Raw genomic sequence first — 21879 nt, 5'->3', positions numbered from 1 at the left:
AGAATGTTCCTAACTGAAGAAACAGCTGGTGTGAAGGCTCAGGAGAAGGAAAGGACATGCCACACTTTGAGGAATTTAAAAGTTCAGCAAAAGCTGAGTAGGGTGGTGCACACCTATAATTTCAGCTACTTGGGAAGCTGAGGCAGGAGGATCTCATATTCAAGGCCAGTCTGGAAAACTTAATGAGATCCTGTCTCAAAATCTTTTTTAAAAGGTGCTGGGGCTCTAGCTCAGTGGTGGAATGCCTCTGGGTTCAAACCCCAGTACCGCAAAAAAAAAAAAAAAGTCAGTAAAATTACATTCTCCTTCCATTCTGTCTCTTAGGATTAGAGGTTGCATAATTTTTTAAAATATTTATTGGTATTGGTCAGTACAGAAGAGAAGACCATAGGGAGGGGGAAAGCCCAGGGTCAGTCAGAATCCAGAAGCCAGATGTGGCTAATAACTACATATTCTCCCACATCTCACACACTCCAATATGGAAACTCTGCACGGACAGCAGGCTTGGCCTGATAATACAGCAGAGCACCTTGTCTGAATCAGATGTGCCAGACAGCAGGCTGAGTCGTTTACTAGAATTATTGTACTCAGTCCTCACCACCAGCCTAGCTATTTCCTTACATTCACATTTACATAATTGGAAATTGCTAGAGCTACCTGAACTTATGAGCTTTGTCTATTCGCTTAAACACCAGGTTATACAAGTTCCCTAGTGACTCCTACTCCCTTGTCCCTGGCTAGTATTATCTAACATGAAGGGCTAGAAAACAGGGAAGGTAAGCCAAAGCCAGGAACCCAGAAAACTTGTGCTGCAGAAAAATTAGTTTGTACCAGTTAAATGTAACCCCAGAAAGAAACACATGATTAGAGGGAAATGCCCTATCTATCAGAAATAACCTGTACAAGCCAGGAGCAGCAGCACACGCCTGTAATCCCAATGGCTCAGGAAGCTGAGACAGAGGTTAGTGAGTTCAAAGTCAGCCTCAGCAAAAGTGAGGCACAAAGCCACTCATTGATACTCTGTCTCTAAATGAAACAAAAAATAGGGCTGGGGATGTGGTTCAGTGGCCAAGTGCTCCTGAGTTCAATCCCTAGTAAACCACCACCCCCAAACAAAGAATAAGTCACCTGTACAATGCTCAACCATTTGTCAATATCGATGAATCCCAATGGAAGAATGTTGTCTTTAACCCTACAATTTTCCAGAAAATTATTAAACTAGGAACACTTGTGCTTGTTGCCTTACCCAGTAATGATCAACGTGACAAAAACAGTTATGACCTACAGCAAGATGCTTCAAGAAAACTTTCTTCACAAACTTCCAGCCAAGATTGCCTCAATCTATTGAAAACTGTTTTATGACTCAACCCAGGTAAAATTGCAGTGGCTCATATCTTCAGATAAAATGCTTCATTCACATCAAACAGTAATTAAATATGCAGGGCATGAAATAAGCAGCAAGTTTGGCTTCAGAGCCATCTTGCAATCTGTAAGCAATCCAAGACAGACCATATGCCTTTAAATCTAGATGACTGTGTACGTATCCAAGAGAAACCTAACCGCCACTTCTGCACAGTGAAAATCTTCAATAGAGGAAAAAAAGACCGATTTATGTACCTTATCTGATAAATGTATGTTAATATATATGTCCACTTGGTAAACTACTCTTCATTTTCCCTTTTGGCTTCTAGATTCAATTCTACCACAGAGAACATTCAAAATGACATTATTCCTGAGTAGTTCATTGTGACAGACTGTGGCAGAACCTTTGTCTGTCAAGGAAGGGTAGCCACTCTCTTCTGTTGGCTCCTTGAAGTAATTCCTCCCCTACTCTGCACTGGGCTGCCCACTATGGTGCCTCCTGAGCAGCCTAGCCATGCCCTGCTAGAGGGTGGTTTGGTCATAAACATGTGACCCAGTCTGCCTCTTCCTTGGGATTGCTATACAGATAGAAGAAGTAGTCTTTCATTCAGAGGTTTACTACACTAGGAGAATGTGAGAGATGGGCAGAATTTTTGTGAGAACAAAGTCAGGCAGGAGAAAAGAAAACTGACAGAAAATCAGAATTTTGAGAATTCAAGGTCCCTGGATTCTGTCATGCCTGCAGTAATCTCAAGAGCATGGAATGAGTTAACCCATGCCTGGCAACATAGGAGGTCCTTGATAAATGTTACTGTCCATTTGTTTTCCTCTTTCTTTGACTTTGACAACTGGCCGACAAGGATTGAAACCATCTTTAGCAACACTTCCTTTGGCTTTCAGAGGAAAGCCAATAAGAGAACAGAAAGTGAGGAGGACAAAGTGCGACCCCACAGCATGTGCACTCCCCCTGCATCTGTAAGATGGCCCTTTGGTGACAGCCATGCTTTGCTCCCTGCACGGTCTCATCTCAGGCAGCAGTCTGGCTATCATCAAGTTGGGACCAAAAATGACACTTTATTTCCTGGGGGAAGAAAGAGATGAATTGGTTAAACCCTAAAGGGGAACCTACTGCAGAAAGCAAGTTACATAAGCACCTCAACAGGCATGCAATTTTCTAAGGGCCGATAGCACAAAGGCTCCGATCTGTGTGCTTATTTGGCTATTTGCCAGTGGCACCATCCTAGAGAACAGGCAATCCAGAGTGTTAAAAATATAGAATTTATCAACTTGACACAGCATTTAACCTCATGAAACATGACAGCATGGTGGTAATTAGTGTTAAATATTAATGGTGATTTAAAATTCAATTACTATGGGGCAAGTAAAACTACCACTTCTGAATGGTGTTTACAAAATATGCATCTTCTCACCCCTACACAGTTGTTCAGGTAAACCATTTGCTTGCACAATAAATGCTAGTGGTTGCTGATCAAATTGGGTTGTTTTATGTGATACAATCTGTGTAGTACGAAAATCTTAAAGGTAATTTCTGGGGCCTTATGTTTGTGATATTTTCAGACTCAATAAGCAGCATCATAAAATCATGGATTTTAGAAGTGAAATGGAACTTACAGATTAAAGAAACCAGGGCTTAGAGAGGATTAATGAGTTGGCAAATGGCTAGGCAGTGACCTCAAGTCCTGTCTTCTTGATTTCAGTTGGACATCTCTCCATCCTACCCCATCTCATAAACAATAGCACAGCACATTAGAGATCTAAGGGGAAAGATTCTCTAAATTAGCTGGTCTAGTCTGCTCACTTACAGGGGGACTCGGAGGGAAGAAGTTCTTGCCAAAGTTCAGAAAGGAAGTAAGCTAACATATATTAATCCCTAGACCTGAGCTCATTTCTTATTATCGTGGACAAACATGCCTCATCAAATTTAGTCACCAGGAATCCCGCCATTTAATTTCTGTCTAAGAGTGAACAAACACCCATTCTCAGGGAAACACTGGTCATGTGTAAGATGTGGTCATAAAATTTGCAAGAATAATGGGGTGCCTTAGTCAAGTAAGTACATGGTCAAATACAAGTAAACTGCTGAGCTGAAAAGCTGTCATCTGCTGTGTTTGTTATGGTATTTCATTTTTTTTCCCCACAGTTACTGAAATCTAGAGGTCGAGGCTATTTCTGACGCTGAAACTTCATTGGCTTCAGCACAAGGCCCTTAAATAGCCTAAAGCACCAAGTTTCTTTTCAGGTCTTGGTTCCTAATTTATTCTGTTATGGTAGATGGGGTTAAGTACAGAATATTTGTGTTGCTGTTGTAGTTTAAAAGTTCACTGCTTTCTACATTGCTATAGAATGAAAATGTGTTACACAGGGTGGTGCCTGCCTTTCTCATTCTCTGCCCCCATCTTCAACCCCCCTCCTCTCTCTTTTCTGTCTCTCTCGTTCTCTGAAAATTAGAGGAGTTAAAGTCATTCTATCTAAGGAAGAGGGGGAAGGTGAGAAGCAAGCCTCTGAGTTAGTTGCCTGTCCGCCTACAGAAGAACATTAACATTGTTAATCAGTATTACAGGCTTGGCTTGGCTTCCCAGGGAAATGGTTGATAGAGATACAAAATTTTCGATTCTTTCCTAGCAATGTTGTCCTTGGCAATAACCAGGGAAGTAGGTTTTCTTTTTTTCATTTGCACCTTTTTGCAAATTAGTGGTTTTGCGTTACTAACAATAAGAACCAAACTAATCAGGTTAAAGAAGAATCACCAACTGCTTGCTCTATGCCCAACACTGTGCTAAGCTCTACCAGCTGTTCTAAAAGATAATATGGTCCTTGCCCTTGAAGAGTTCACCACCATCTTGGAACAATAATATTTAATAACAAAAACAATAAGAGGTGGCTGTCCCATGGGGATAGTGAGTTCTAATAGAACTGATGCTTGTACTCTGGGCATGTCTCAGGGAAGTAGTCAGAAGGCCAGAAAGGGGGGAAAAGTAGCTCTGAACCGCATCAGGGCAGCCAGAGGGTGAATGCTGGAGCAGTCACCATCTCACTTGAATTCTTGAACTGAGTCTTTACTCACCCTGTGACTTCAAACATACTTCAACCAATTTTTGTTTTCCTTATTTGCTTTGGCTTCCTATGACCCACACTCTTTTTTTTTTTTTTAATTTTTTTTTATTGGTTGTTGAAAAACATTATAAAGCTCTTGACATATCATATTTCATACATTAGATTCAAGTTGGTTATGAACTCCCATTTTTACCCCAAATACAGATTGCAGAACCACATCGGTTACACATCCACATTTTTACATAATGCCCTATTAGTAACTGTTGTATTCTGCTACCTTTCCTATCCTCTACCAACCCCCCTCCCTCCCCTCCCATCTTCTCTCTCTACCCCATCCACTGTAATTCATATTTCTCCTTGTTTATTTTCCCATTCCCCTCACAACCTCTTATATGTAATTTTGTATAACAATGAGGGTCTCCCTCCATTACCATGCAATTTCCCTTTTCTCTCCCTTTCCATCCCACCTCATGTATCTGTTTAATGTTAATCTTTTCTTCCTGCTCTTCCTCCCTGCTCTGTTCTTAGTTGCTCTCATTATATCAAAGAAGACATTTGGTATTTGTTTTTTAGGGATTGGCTAGCTTCACTAAGCATAATCTGCTCTAGTGCCATCCATTTCCCTGCAAATTCTATGATTTTGTCATTTTTTAGTGCTGCGTAATACTCCATGGTGTATAAATGCCACATTTTTTTTATCCATTCATCTATTGAAGGGCATCTGGGTTGGTTCCACAGTCTAGCAATTGTGAATTGTGCTGCTATGAACATCGATGTAGCAGTATCCCTGTAGTACGCTCTTTTAAGGTCTTCAGGGAAAAGTCCAAGAAGGGCAATAGCTGGGTCAAATGGTGGTTCCATTCCCAGCTTTCCCAGGAATCTCCATACTGCTTTCCAGATTGGCCGCACCAGTTTGCAGTCCCACCAGCAATGTACAAGAGTACCCTTTTCCCCACATCCTCTCCAGCACTTGTTGTTGTTTGACTTCATAATGGCTGCCAATCTTACTGGAGTGAGATGGTATCTTAGGGTGGTTTTGATTTGCATTTCTCTGACTGCTAGAGATGGTGAGCATTTTTTCATGTACTTGTTGATTGATTGTATGTCCTCCTCTGAGAAGTGTCTGTTCAGGTCCTTGGCCCATTTGTTGATTGGGTTATTTGTTTTCTTATTGTTTAATTTTTTGAGTTCTTTGTATACTCTGGATATTAGGGCTCTATCTGAAGTGTGAGGAGTAAAAATTTGTTCCCATGATGTAGGCTCCCTATTTACCTCTTTTATTGTTTCTCTTGCTGAGAGACCCACACTCTTGAGGCCACACTGGAAAGATTTCCTCTACTTGTATTTTGCCCCCTTGGTCCACATGATCTCTTAAGTGACTCTGTAAGCGGTGTTCTCAAAGTCTCAGAGAGATAGTGTGAAGGAGCCCTTTCATTTCTTGCTCATAGCACCATCTTCCTTGGATTTAGGGATCATAATAAGTCTGTAGAGACCTTTCCTTTGATGCTGACTGATTAGACCAAATCTGAAGTTGTCATTACTGAGAATGAGTTTTTTTGTTTATTATTTTCCTAATTTTTTTTTAATGTACCCAACCTGTACCTTAGTCTGTTATGCAATAATTCCCCTGATCAGGCTGGGGTTGTAGCTCAGTGGTAGAGCGCTTACCTAGCCCATGAGAGGCCCTAGATTCGATCCTTAGCACCACATAAAAATAAATAAATAAAATAAAGGTATTGTGTCCAACTACAACTAAAAAATAAAATATCAAATAATAATAATAATAATAATAATTCCCCAGATTGGTTCACCCTATTGTTCTTCAGTTATATTCTGATTTATCTGAATCTTGGGTAAACAAAGCTGAAGCTGCAGTCACCACCCTTAAACAAAGAATAGTCAATCAGCCCATTAATCCCTGCTGGAGCAAAGCAGATATGTCTGTCAGCTCTCAGTTGAACGATGTTCGTCTCAGGTTTTGTTACAGTTAGTACCAAGGACTTTGGAGACAGACCCAAAATACTGTGTGTTTCCAAATAAGTTAACTGGCCTCTCAGAGTATGTCCTTCCTCATCTCTAAAACAGAAACAGTAGTAATCCTACCTTCTATTGATGTTGTGAGGATTAAATGAAGTAATGAAAGCAAGGTGCTGAATATTGTATTTGGCCCATGGGTGAACATGAAGTGTTAGCTTTTATTATTATCATTGTCCTTAACATTGATCTTGATGCTCAATTTTAGTTCAGTTTCATAGTATTAAAAAATGTTAGGAGTCAGAAGGAGTCCACAATGTGATCTACCATTAGTGAAAGAAAAGGGAATGATGAATTCAGACATTGATAGGCATGGGCATGTAACAGAAGAGCTCTATAGGAGATTTATTGTTTAGTCAGCGGTATAACAATACCAGAGGAAAGAAAAATAACAGCAAATTACTTTTCTACCTAAGAAATCAACTATTATTTCTCTATGTTCTTTTTTGTTGTTATCTATATCTGACCATAATCTTGCAGTTACACCTATTGCAGATTGGATTAATTTGAAAAGCAAATTTTCCCCTAATGGGTAATCACTGACTATCCACTAAAAACCATGCACTACCCAAAAAAAAAACACATTAAAAAAGTATAGTCATTTTAAATAAAATATTGGTTTTGTTTTGTTGATACACTTTTACAGTGTAAATATTCTTATGTACTGCTATGGAATTAGATGAAGAGTTAAGAAACAGAAATTAGTTTATTTTTCAGAGCTGGTCATAAAAGAGAGAAGTTACTGAAGAATGCTGGACCAGTCCATATGTAATAGCTTGGCCTATTCTCAGAAGCCTCGGAAAATCCTCTATTAGGAATCTAGGCATTCAGATTACAGAAAATGTAAAGATAATAATAATAATAATTTTAAAGAATGAAGGTGATTTGTGTAATATATTTTGAGATTTGGTGCATCATGGGATATTTGCAATAGTGTTGTCTTAGAAATAAATAAAAATAATGGAGCAATAAAAATATGAAAGAGATGGTACTATTTGTGAAATTCAAGTCATTAAGGAAATAAAAGAGGAAAAAAACCAAACTTGGAGACTTTAAAAATCATTTGCATTCATCATTAGCCTAATATTGACAGGTACCACAAAATGATAAGTTTCAACCAAAAAGGAAAAATCTATTCTTTAACAGAAAAGTAAAAATATGATTTTTAAAAATGTGGACTACCCAAACAACAACTACAATGACAACATCTCCATAAAACAAATTAAATACATGGAAAGTACTCTGTGCAATCTTTAGGGGAATTTTTAAATTCTCTTTCTCACTTTGAATTATCCTGTTACTATTATTGCATTTCTTGTGAGAATTACATGAACAATTTGGCAATATACACAGGCTAAGTTAAGATGTTACTGATCCATGGTCTTTTTGGCAAGTTTTCATTGCCACCAAAAAGAACTTGTATAATTGACCATCAAAGTAATCAACCTTCCTAAATCTTAGCAAGTGCCTACCCAGAAATGAGAGAGTATGTATATTTTATTTTGCAGTTAACTGGATTCCAGAACATTGCAAGAAAAGCAGAATATGAATCATTGTTGAGATGGAGGGTGGATGGGTTTGTTTCTGGTAAATTTCAAGTCTTTTCTCTGGTTGGTTGATGTCCAATATTCACTAATATTATGGACAATTTAATTGATATCAATCACTCCTATTAAGTTCTTTTGCAATCTTGCAAAAGAACTCAAAATACCATAAATGCTCATAATTGAATACTAAAAGTTATGATTCCAATGCAAAGGAACACAAATTAGCTGTTAAAATAACATACATGCATACAGATGTATTTAAATATTTTGTGGAAATCACACGAGGAATTAGGATACACATATTTGTATCCATTTGTATACATGTATAGTTCACAGATTTGGAAAGATATTCAAGACAGGTATTAAGTGAAAAAAGACTAGTTATATGATGGTATCATATGCATAGTTTGATATTATTTCTTAAATGAAAAATACATATATATATATATAATTTTTTCTGGAACAGATAATGAACAGCCACTATCTCTAGGAGTAACACTGTAATAAGAGGTTTATTTTTGCTTCTCAGTTTATACATTCTCATATTCTTTGAATTTTTTTAGCCATGAGCACAAATTACCATAACATAAACTAGTTTAAAACTGAAAACATATTTAATAAAAATAACTATAAGTGCAATTCATAGAATATATCAAATATGTCAAAGGAAAATTGAAAGCATAATAAAGAGAAATCATTACTTAGTCCAAAAACTGAGATAAATAATTTTCAATCAAAATAAATTATATCTCATGACTCTAAAATAAAACAACCAGAAAATAAATGCTAAACAATACATTAAACACATTAGTTGCCATGTGTTAACAGCATTAAACTACAAAGAAAACTGTGAAGCTAATGGTTCCTTTTCACTCGATTTGCTTTAATTATCAAGCATCAAATACATAAATGAAACTTTTCTCAAAGAACTTTATGAGTTTCCCCATGAATATGCATCTAACAGACAGAAGGCCTCTTTTCCTTCTTCCTAACCACACTCACGCACACACAGCTCTGCCATGCACTGTCAACATATGCTCACTCCTGAAGAGAAAGTTAATTTCATGACCCACCTAAAATATCAACATCTAAATGTAGACATCCTTTTCATTGGAATAGCTGTGGCAACTATACCCTTACAAGGGAAGGAAAAACTTCAAAGGAATATAAACACTCTTGTGGTACTTCAAATGGTAATTAAACATGCCACACATGCAGAGGACAGGCTTTGGGGTAAGAGGAGCTGTTCCATTGCTTTACCCATGCTGGGCCAATCCACGCCTGCTGTCTGCAGATGTGTCTGCTATCTCATTCCTTTCAGCATCCATGTTCATGAAACATCAGATTCTCCAAGCTTTATAAATACAATGGAAAGGGCAAAATAAGAATGCCCTAATCCACACTGAGGAATGAAAATACAGAACATAAACAGATAAATAGATACACAAATACTACGTGGTATGGTTTATACCATAACCTCCAAATCCTTTACAAGAGTTTGGTGAAAGCTTGACCTGGTCCAATTGGGATCCTCTTCTATGTTCTTTTCTGTTCCATGTTTCATGCTGCCATAAGGAAGGTCTTTTTCTTATCTAGAGAATCCTGTGCTATTATTGGTAACTATGATTATTTACAATGTTTCTTATTACCTGTAAATATCAAGCACTATAACAACCAATGTGCATATATTTTCTAAAGTATCATAACTCTAAAAAGAAATAAGAGCTCAGAAAAGTTAATAGTTGTCAAGATAAGGATGAGGCTGTATGTGGTGGTGCATGCTTATAATCCCAGTAACTCTGGAGGCTGAGGTAGGAGGATTACAAATTTGAGGTCAATCTCAGCAACTTAGCAAGACCCTAAACAACTTAATGATACTCTGTCTCAAAATAAAGAATAAAAAGGGTTTGGGGTGTAGCTCAGTGGCAAAGCACCCCTAGCATCCATCCCCAATACAAAAAAAAAAAAAGATTAAGATGAGAACCCTGCTATACCATTAGGGCTTTGGGTTTGGGTTGCAAATAAGACTCTAATTCTAGTTAACATAGTCAGAATAGTAATTTGTTGGAAAGGCACTGGAGATCTCAAAACCTCTAAGAATCCTTCCATAAAATATATACTTATATGCATACTATATATATGTATACACACACACATATATAGCCCCCTCTTTAAAAGGGTATCAAATGGTGCTGCAGAAGTAGAATCAAAGCTGAGCAGAGGAACAGAAAAGAAGTGCCAAAAACATATTTTGGAGAAAAGATAGCCTCCTCAACAAATGGTGCTGGGAAAACTGGAAATCCATATGCAACAAAATGAAATTAAACCTCTATCTCTCACCATGCACAAAATTCAACTCAAAGAGGATCAAGGACCTAGGAATTAAACCAGAGACCCTGCACCTAATAGAAGAAAAAGTAGGCCCCAAACTTCACCATGTCATATTAGGCCCCAACTTCCTAAATAAGACTTCTAGAGCACAAGAATTAAAATCAAGAATCAATAAATGGGATGGATTCAAACTAAAAAGCTTCTTCTTGACAAAAGAAACACAATCCCTAGGGTATATAAAGAACTCAAATATCTTAACACCAAAAAAAAACAAAAAAAAAAAAAAACAAAAAACAATTAGCCCAATCAATAAATGTGCAAAGGAACTGAACAGACACCTCTCAGAAGATGATATACAATCAATCAACAAATATATGAAAAAATGTTCAACATCTCTAGCAATTATAGAAATGGAAATCAAAACTACTCTATGATTTTATCTCACTCCAGTCAGAATGGCAGCTGTTATGAAGACAAACAACAATAAGTATTGGCAAGGACGTGGGGGAAAAGGCACACTCATACACTGCTGGTGGGACTGCAAATTGGTGCATCCAATATGGAGAGCAGTATGGAGATTCCTTGGAAAGCTAGAAATGAAACCACAATTTAACCCAGCTATCCCACTCCTTAGTCTATACCCAAAGGACTTCAAAACACCATACTCTAGGGACACATCCACATCAATGTTTATAGCAGCACAATTCACAATAGCTAAACTGGGAAACCAACCTACATGCCCCTCAGTAGATGAATGGATAAAGAAACTGTAGTATATATACACAGTGAAATATTACTCAGCATTAAAAGAAAATAAAATTATGGCATTTATATGTAAATGGATGGAGTTGGAGAATATAATGCTAAATGGAGTAAGCCAATCCCAGAAAAACAAATGCCGAATGTCTTCTCTAATATGTGAATGCCGATCTATAATCAGGATGTGGGGGGCCATGGGAGGAATGGAGGAACTTTAGATAGGGCAAAGGGGAGAGAGGGGAAGGGACGTGGCATGCTAATGAAAAGATGGTGGAATGAGATGGACATCACCACCCTAAGTACATGTACGAAGACACTAATGGTGTGACTCTACTTTGTATACAACCAGAGACATGAAAAATTATGCTTTATATGTGTACTGTGAATTGAAATGCATCCTGCAGTCATGTAAAACAAATTAGAATAAATAAATAAATTACAAAAAAAGAGAGAAATAGAGCTAATCAGGACTGAACTGAAGATTTCTACAAGGAATAACCAAGAAAAGCATGCTACAGAAAAACATCTACAATATTATCCCATTTGTATAAGTGATAATACAAAAATGCTTATATGTACATCTATGAGTATATATGAATTTGCCTAGGGTGAGAGTGGGGTCAGGGTAAAGGTTGATGGAGTCAAGTATAAAAAGAAAAGAAGGGGCCGGAGTTGTAGCTCAGTGGTAGAGTGCTTGCCTAGCAATGTATGAGGCACTGCGTTCAATCCTCAGCACCACATACATACATACATATATACATAAAGGTATTTTTAAAAAGGAAAAGAAAAAAGGAAGAATGTATATTGTCTACATACAATCTCATTTCTGCATTTGTGTGAAACTGTATTTATGTTTGGTTCATTAAACAAATCATAATGTTTTAAGTGCTGGAAAAGAATCTTTATAGGATGCTGCCACCATCAACATGAGCTCTCTGCATCTGTGTCCTCTCTGCTTCCTTTCCTCCAAAGGAAGCATCTAAGGGCAATAATTCTGCCTGGGTCCAGGTGAGTGTCTTTATCAATGCAGGTTTCCATAACAAAACAGCATGGGCTGGGAGGCTTAAGCAACAGAAATTTATTTCCTCACAGTTCTGGAGGCTGGAAGTCCCATATCAAGGTTTGACCAAGCAGTTTCTGATAAGAGCTCTCTTCAGCCACCATCTATTGTATGCTCACAAGAACTCTTTGTGTGCTCTTGAGAGACAGAGATCTCTCTCCCCCTCTGCATTTAAATATACCAGATTTATAAGATTAAGGTCCCATACCTAGGACCTCACTTAACCTTAATTACCTCCTAAAGATTCTAACTCCAAATACAGACCCAGTGGGGTTAGGGCTTCAGCACATACATTTTGAGGGGACAGATTCAGATCACAACAGTGAACCGACCTCTTTAGTTTTTGTTCCATCATGGGAGTCCACTTTTGCTAGACTCACACACATAATGACAGATTCCTCAAATACCTACCTGTGTTAGGACAGTGGCCAAAGACCCCTAAAAAATGTGTGTGTGTGTGTGTGTGTGTGACTCTAAAACCCATGCTCACATTTTATTATTTCAGTAAATTTTTCCTCAAAGAGGACTCTGTTTCAATGACATATATTTATACTTTAAATATAGTCTTTAGCACATATATTTCCACTGTGTTACCTACCATGGTTTCTAATTTGCTATTTATACAGATCCAAACTTAGGGTGGGTCTCGGAGGATATCTTATCTTCCATGTTTCTTTTTTTTTCTCTTTCTCTTCTGCTGTGCTGTGATAGTGAAATTATGTAGATTATACAGTCCCCCTCCTCCTTGACTTTTGAAAAGAAAATAATGCTTCATACCTGAAAAAAAATTTCTTTTCTGAGAAAGATCGACTATAATGTTACTACCAAGTATCATACTATCAAATATCTCCTGGTCGCAGTATCTGAAGTTTTATTGTTTATTACTTCATATGCACATTAATGGATTATGCTACTATGCTTATTATTAAATTATTGTTTTTCAAGATTACTATTCAAAACTCCAAAATGACTACTCATTTTCTAGTCCACACACAACTTCTATGAGGCTAAGACTAATATGGTCATTACAAATGCATAAAGATTCTTGAATCTTGGAATCTATGGAACATATGCAACAAATGTTACATAATGTATACTAAAATGCAAACCATGTTTAACAAAAATGTCTCCGAAAAATACAAAATACAAGCCAGAAAAGTGCAAAAGAATATAAATACTATGGACTCATTTGTAAAAGAAATAAGGGAAATAAGAATACACTCATATTAGCTTATCTTCAAACAACACACACACACACATACACACACACGCGCGCGCACACACGCGCACACACACAGAGGATGGTCTTAGAGATTATATTGTAACCCCTACATATTGAAGACCTAACCCTCAGTATATCAGTATGTGACCATATGTAGGGAAAGGGCCTTCACAGAATTAAAATGAAACTGCTAGAGTAGATCCTTATCCAACCTGACATAACTGGTATTCCTACAAGGAGAGGTTAGGTCACACAGACACCAGAGGAGTATGTGCCTGGAATGACAGCCACATGAACAGGCAGCAAGAGGGTGGCCATCTGCAAGACAAGAGGCCTCAGAGGAAAACAATGCTGCCACACCTGGGTCTTGAACTTCCAGCCCCAGCAACTGTGAGAAAATACATTTCTGTGGTTTAATCTATGTAATCTGTTTTATTTTGTTATGATCACACTAGCCAACTAAATTAGAAGGATAAACTCGAAAACAATGAAGTTAGTTACCTACAAAAGGATCAAGAAATAAGGTGGAAGGGATATCAGAGAGAGTTTCATTTCTGTCTTTTATGCCCTTTACATAGTTTTGACTTTTGGAAGCATGTTAATGTTCTATACGTTTAAAATAAATTCAAACAGGATGAGATAAGAGGGGGTGGGGAGAAGCCAAAACAGAAAACAAACCACAAAAAGCAAACCAAATTATATTTCAAATGTAATGGATGCAATAAATACACTGAAATAGAGGGGAGAATTAACCCAAATAGGTTTTTGTGTTTGTTTTTTGTTTGTTTGTTTGTTTTGTTTTGTTTTTTGTTTTTGATGCCAGGGACTGAACCCAAAGATGCTTCCACATCCCAAGCCCCTTTGTTAATTCCATTAGATACAGAGTCTTGCTGAGTTGCCGAGGCTGGGTTTAAACTTGCCATCCTCCTGCCTCATCCTCCCAAGTCACTAGGATTATAGGTATATGTCATTGCACCCAACTTTAATCCAATGAATTTTTAATTGTGGTATTTATTTGCCTAAATATCAGCAGTCTTGGTTGGGCAAACAATGGGATAAGGACTAAAATCAAATCCTAACATATGCTCAATAGGTTTATTTATTTATATTGTAGTGATATGGGCAAAGAAATTTGGGGACTATTTTAGATGCATTTTAGAATTAAGCCAAAGAATAAATGGGTTGATATTGTTGAGAGCAAAGGTGCTCACTAGAGGAAAAGACTCAGAAATACAGCGCTGAGAAAGATAAGAAAGAACCCCACAGGGATGATTTGGAATGGGAGGCATAACTGTGAATTTATGATTTCTAAAATCTTTGTGTGTGTAGTCATACATAAGTGCACATCCATACACACACATATATGTACAGATATGCATGATTATGTGTATATACTTGCATGTATTTCCTAATTATGACCAGTTAAAACACTTAAAATAAAAAATGACACAATAACATTGAGCACACTTAGCATGCACATTTTGGTGTCTACTATTTCTAAGAGGAACAAGTGTGTGTCAGAAAAAATGGCTGAATACAAGACTGGAGCAGAATAAGTACATACTATTTTGTACTTATTCAGAATAAGTTATTTGGCAGAATAAGTCTATACTATTTTGTTGTGTCAAAAATAAAATACTTAAAAAAATGCAGACCAACTTGAAGGAAGTTACACTGGCCAAATCTAGAACAATTTTAGTGCCAAAGTAACTGAGTAGAGTAGTGGACTATAAAGCAAATTATAAATAAGAGTCCATGTGTTCAAACTAAATCCACAGACAAAAAGACAGGGTTCTTGGTTACAATGGTATACTGTGTCAAGGGGAAAGGTAGAGGAATGACTGGAGTTGGGTAATTACCAGTTTGTAAAATCAGTTCAGGCAAGAGTCAACAGTTGATGGTAAATACAGGTGAAATTTTTATGGGAACCACAATATTCTTCAAGCAATACCCAGATTACTTATTAGTCACAAGGGAGCAAAAGTCATAACTATATAGTGAACAAATAATGACACCTTCACCATGTTATTAAAATTAACATCACAATAAAGGGCAAAGAGACATCATTGGTTTCCAGATGTGAAGCATTGAAAAGGACACAACATTGCTTGTAAGGTGTTCTGGCCTGTAATACACAATTTGAGTTAAATCATGAGGAAATATTAAACAACTCTACAACTGTACATTTTCATATATTTCAAATATCAATATGATGAAAGACTAATCCTTTGAAAATATTCCAACAAAAGTTGATAACTAGATGCAATTATTGGGGAGGGTACCAAGGATTGAACTCAGGGGCACTTGACCACTGAGCCACATCCCCATCCCTATTTATATTTTTATTTAGAGACAGGGTCTCACTGAGTTGCTTAGCACCTCACCATTGTAGAGGCTGGTTTTGAACTCCTGTCTTAGCCTCTCAAGCCACTGGGATTACAGGTTTCCACCCCCACGTTGGGCTAAATGAAATTTGTGATCTTAGACTGAACCCCATATTGGAAAGACAATGCTATAAAGATGCCATTTTGTTAATGGATAAAATCGACATAAGGTTGGTAGACTAGGTAATGTGGCTATTTTCACTAAAATATCTTTAGTATGAAATATGCATTCAAGTATTTAGTAGTAAAAAACATGATAAATACACCACATTCTCAAATTGCTCACAGACACTCACAAACTTAGGATAGACATAGATGAAAGTTGGATAGATAGGTGGCATGCACAAATAGTAGGGGAAAAAATGGTGTAAAATAGTAACTATAGGTGAATCTTGTTAAAAACCAATATTGGTATTCATAGTCTTGCATTTTGTGTAAGCTTGAAGTTGTTTCCAAATAAAAAGCTTTTTAAAGGGCTTTTCAAGCTTTGTGCCTGTGTTGTACATATCTGAAAAAAATGCTCTAAAGAAAGGGCTTTCTCCTCTGAAAGGTTTCCTGATTGGGAATCAGTTCTTTTTGAGTGAACTCCTTTTCTTTCTTCTAAAGGATACTGGTCTTGTAAGATAAGTGACAGTAATTAGGAAAGCAGCTCAGGATCTGGTTCTCAGATTATTTTGATTGGGGAAAAGATATTTTTTTTTCTTATATTGAGGAGTTGTTAGCTCAAGAATGAACAAAAGTTTAACAGGAAGAATATAAGATTGCAAGTTGTAGCACATTTATAGGTAACTTTAACATTTTATGTTGAATAAGAGACGCTATGTAAGAGGCAACAAATGACTTCACTTTCCAACCGAAAAGGTATAAAATCTGAGAAGACAAAAAGCAAAATTTATAATGTGTCTTTGGAAACACTCATTGTCCTCTTGTGTTTTCCCTTGTGAATCACCTAAAGATCTGATTCTGTTTGCAGCTCCATTTTGATTGTGCAGTCTGCTTTGCCAGTGTCTCTTCTCCTCACTGTGGGTCAGTAGAATGCGGAGATTCTCTTCATGCCCTGACCAGCAAACAACCCCACCTGCTCATCCACCTAGATTTCTTTTATTTCAGTTGAGAGACTATTTGTAATTATTTTAACCCACTAATTTGTAATTAGATGAGTTCCACCTGAAGGGCTAATCTCTAAGATAGTCCTTTTAGAATTTTTTACAAATAGTCATATACAGGTATATAAAATTAATTGGAATGCCATAAATTTATATTGGCTATAGTATTCTCAGAAATTATTTAAAGGAAATATTCTGTCCCTTTATACTTTAGAATTTATTTTATTCTTAAAACATTATTATTTTGGAAGTGTTCAAATATATACAAAAGGAGAATCATCTACTGAACTCCATGTACTTATCCCACAACAACACATAGGCAATCTGATTTCAAGAATAACCTTGAATTTTCACACTTATCCCCCAGTGAATTATTTTTGAAGCAAATCTCAGGCATTAATATTATATCATTTCATTTATAAATTTAGTACTTATTTGGGAAAAGTGCTACATCATTATTATACAAAGTAATTTAATACTAATTTAAAGGGCATTCTAATTAATGGCAATTAAAACTTCACCTTCAAATAATGTTGGGCTTTTCCTTCTATTTATGGTATTTCTTCTTGATCTTTCCCTTTGATCTCTAACCCTCTCTGTACATTATTGGAACATAAAAAGGCTGAGGCATATCTTAAAGTCTAAGAAATCTCCAGATTATATATAACCTTCAGTGTTATGCTCATAATTTGAACTTTTAACATTTACAAAAATACTTCATTGTAAAATAAAAGATAGACACAGGAAGCTAAATGAATGTATAGCTTAATGAATTAATATAAAATTAACACCCTTTAAATAACCACCCAGATGGTCTCAATAGCTTCTCCTTGTGAACTCAACCAAAGCAGCTCCCTCCCCCAGAGGGATAATTATACCCCCCCAACCCTGCTCTGCTTTAGTGATTTAACACCCAAGAGTGTAAACCAGGATGCTATAGTTTAGTGTTGCACATTTGTTTTTGTCTAGGTATGTTATTGAAGCTGCTTGTCCTTTGAAACAGACTCTATACCCACCCCGCTGAATGCTCACTACCTTCCCCATCCATGAAAAGTAATTAGGTTTTCTTGCTTTAAACATTCTTTCCTTCAATGTACCATTACTATAACTAAAATATATTCAACTAAACCCACACAAAGATTAAAAGCAAACACTTTTTCCTGATGTAAGCAGACAAATTAGTCCAAAATACTTTGATCTAGATTGAGGTGGGAGGCACAAAGCACATTTTTATAATCTCAGCCAACACTGAAAGCCCAATAGTAAGTATTAGGTTGTATTTTGAATAACTTCTGGTGGCAAAGTTTCCTCTTAGTTGTCATGACAATATTCACATTCTTTACAATGTGGAAGCAATTAGAGAGTACCCTGGAGATTAAAAGGAAAAAAAAAAAAAGAATGAAAACTTCTAGACAAAGGTGTTGATTTAGGATAATTAGGGTGAAATAAAGATTAATGCATTTTGATCAGTTCTTGATATAACATTCTTTGAAAATCTTTCCACCTACACTTTTATTGATTAAGGAAACAATATGGCTCAAAATGATAGTTATGTGATTGATGAAAAAGAGTACATATTAAATTATGAATTCCCATTTTGTATTCTTTGTCTTTCTACCAGGTCTCTTATGCTTGCATATAATGATGCACAAGTCCAGAGGTAGCTTATGCTGCAAAATGGATCCATTTCAGAAAGGTTGTCAGCAAGAGCTTTCTGCCAAATTATTTTGAACTTTTAACATTTACAAAAATATTTTGCTAAAATAGCAAAATAATTTAAGATATTTTTCTTCATTCATGTTTCAAAGTCAGGTTTAGTTTAGAAAGAAACTGGAAAATATCTCTAGCATTAATATCCATCTTCAATGAGGATGATAACAATAACATTACTGCTTATTGCTTGACTTTTGTTAAATCTTTTGTTTCTTGGTGAGAATGATAGGTGGTCAAATGTCATTTTTTTTGGTTTCCCTTCAAATTTCCTTCTTACTATAGTAGGAAAAAATATATAATGTAGATTATTCACAATTTGTAACATCATAATATTAATATGAAATGTGATTTTTGCCTCTTTTTAAATGTTTTTATGAGGTTATAAGACCTGAATGAATAATACAGATAAAAACAAAAGTTCTGTGGGTGCTATTAAAATATAGCATTATTTAATTTTGGTCATATTTATTGCCCCAAAGAGTATTAGTTGGGGAAATAATTATGATACTATTATCATGCATTTACATTAACTATTTTTACCTTAACTTATATTTTTTCATTAATACTATCTATAAGGCCATGAAGGTTCAGCTGAATAAATACATTTTCTGGTGAAATTGTGAGGCATTTGTTAAACCATATCACTTATTTTTTCTTAAAAATTTGATGATTAGAAATGATTGCTTCTCCATAGGATTTTGATATTACCTTACATTCTTGAAGAGCTTATCAAAGGTGTAACCTCTATGCTAAGTTTTACACTCCAAATTCCTCTAAGAGAAAAAAAATGACTTCAAGATCTCGTCACTATTTCTCAACTGTCAAAAATGTCTTTTCTTTCTGGTGGTAAAGAAATATCATATTACATTTTTTTGTTTCAAGGTCATCTGTCAACAGTCTCAATTTACCTGCAAGTCTTGATAGATCTTAAACATCAATAAGTGACTCATTCCTACCTTGCAATATAAAACTGAGTCTATTCTCGTGTCAACTAATAAGACTATGAATGCTTTTTTAGCAACGTTGGCAGTAAACACTCAGAAGCATCTCTCTTTCTTAGAGGAAGGAGGGAGAAGAGACACAGAGATCTCCTCCTAAGGAATAGATACTCTCTGGCTTCATCTCTTTGTCAAACAGTTCAGCCCCAAAAGAAGCAATAACCTTTCTATATACAGAATCTTTTTTAAAAATGTTTTTTTTGTTCCTATTGTAAAAGAGGCACTATCTCTGCCTGGACTGTCCATAAAGCATCCCTTTTGTATGCTTCCTCCCTATTTTCATGGAATTTAAAGCATCCTTTTACATTGATATACCAAATAACCATCTAGACTACACAGGAGTGGGCAGTTTATTATAGGGAAGTTTTTTTAAAAAGGAACTACAAGAGCCCATTGTACTCTTTGCATTGCAAGTGTAAGGACACCAAATGTCAAAGAATTAATTTTTATGTGATTCTGAGCACCTCTTTGCAATTGTATGGAATATAAGCTCAGTAATAATTTGTGAAGTTAAAATCCTCATGTCCATATCAGGAAGCCTAAATGGGGTAGTGGATGACTGACTAGCCTATTTAATGCATTTCCCCTAATTATCAATAATGCTAATTGTTATAGTACTTTGTTGGGCCATTCTATTGTAAATAGACTGACTTAACTTCATACTTCCCTCCATGCCATTACCTTCCATCCAACAGAGAATCAGGAAACTCATTTATTTATTTATTCAGCCATCAAAAATATTTACAGAGAACTTTCTATTTGCAAGGCATTCTTCTTAGTATTAAAGAATATTATAATAAGGTTAAGAAAAAGCTCTTGCTTTCAAGGACCCTGGTTTTTATAGAGAAAGTAAGATGTGGTCTAAAAACCACAATAGAAAGCAATGCTATTTGAGTAGAAATATGAGGAAAGGGAAATATGTATTGATCATCTAAGTGCATTCACATGTGATTTCACATAATTCTTACAAGCAACCCTCTCCAGGAGTCCAGGAGTACTGTCTCACATTTTTTTTCTTTTTTCTTTCTTTCCTTTTTTTTTTTTTTTTTTTTTTAGATAAAAAGATGAAGGAACTTGCTGAAGGTCATGGGGTTTTAAAGTGGATTTGTTGGAGTCTGCAGTCCATGCTCAGTCTAGTAGAATCGCAGTCTTCAACTTCCAGAAAAGGAAAAGGCCACAACATGCTGAGATGATCAGAGACTCCAAGAGAAAGAGAAATAAGGTTTGGAGAAAAGGTGTTCCGGGAATGGGAAAGGAAAGAACTCGCTTGGGGAACAGCACAGAGTAGTGCAGATACATAGTGGAAAATTAAGCTAGAATTAGCAGCTATGAGCCTGAGAAATTAGACCATTTAGTGGACTATGGAGGCTGTGCTTTATCCTGCAACCAACTGAACCACTGGAAACTTCTGATCAAAGACATGATAAGCAATGCCATTGGGGGAGAAAATGTTTGCCATTAGAGTACAAAGTGCATGACAGAGGGAAGAGGTACTGGCTATTTCATCATTCCTAGTGCAGGCCACACTTCTGCTGTGTTTCTGCCTTTGCCTGGGAAGCTGTCAGTCATGCTTTCTGTGATCTGTAGTGCACATGTTCATTCCTTCCTTTGAGAGACTCACAGTTCCTTCTTAATTCTAAGTATGTTATGGAGAAGTGTTTCTATGGTTAATGAGTAAAGACAAGCAAAGCAAAAAAAAAAAAAAGTGGGGGGGACTCAAACTCATGAAACTATAATTAAAATCATAATTGTACTCCTTAAGTAAGCTAAATTTTTCTGCACATTGTATCTTACAATAAGGCAAATGCCCATTCTGGGGGTGGGAGAGGAATAAGAGTAAAACAGAGTCTGGGGTCATTGCTATTTTATACAAACTCATGTTTCAAAGAAATTCTAGAAGGTCTACATGGGAAAGGATAAAGGGGTTACAAATGACTTAGAAAGGGATAGCATTATTGAAGATATTTTGCAGTACCCAGTTATAGGTTGAGTGTAGGAGTTCAGTGCTAAGAGATGTAGATATACCCACATGTTGCAGGAGTGCCCAGATCCTTGGCCTAAATTGCTCTCATTTTTCCTGATTTCTCCTCCATTCAGTACACATTTGAATCACCTGAAGAATTTGGGGGAAAAGTACCCCCGTTCCAAATCCAGACCCTATCCTCCTAAATAAAGAGATTCTGAATCAATTCATCTAATACATTTTCTGCTCTATTTCAAAAATAGAGTTTTATTTACAGAGGCTAATACACATAGGCTTTGGGTCTACAATTTGATAAATGGATCCA

Source organism: Marmota marmota, unplaced genomic scaffold (assembly GCF_001458135.2).
Source record: "Marmota marmota marmota unplaced genomic scaffold, marMar, whole genome shotgun sequence".
NCBI lineage: Eukaryota > Metazoa > Chordata > Mammalia > Rodentia > Sciuridae > Marmota > Marmota marmota.
The sequence above is the reverse complement of the archived record's forward strand: the minus strand, read 5'-3'. Positions refer to the sequence as shown.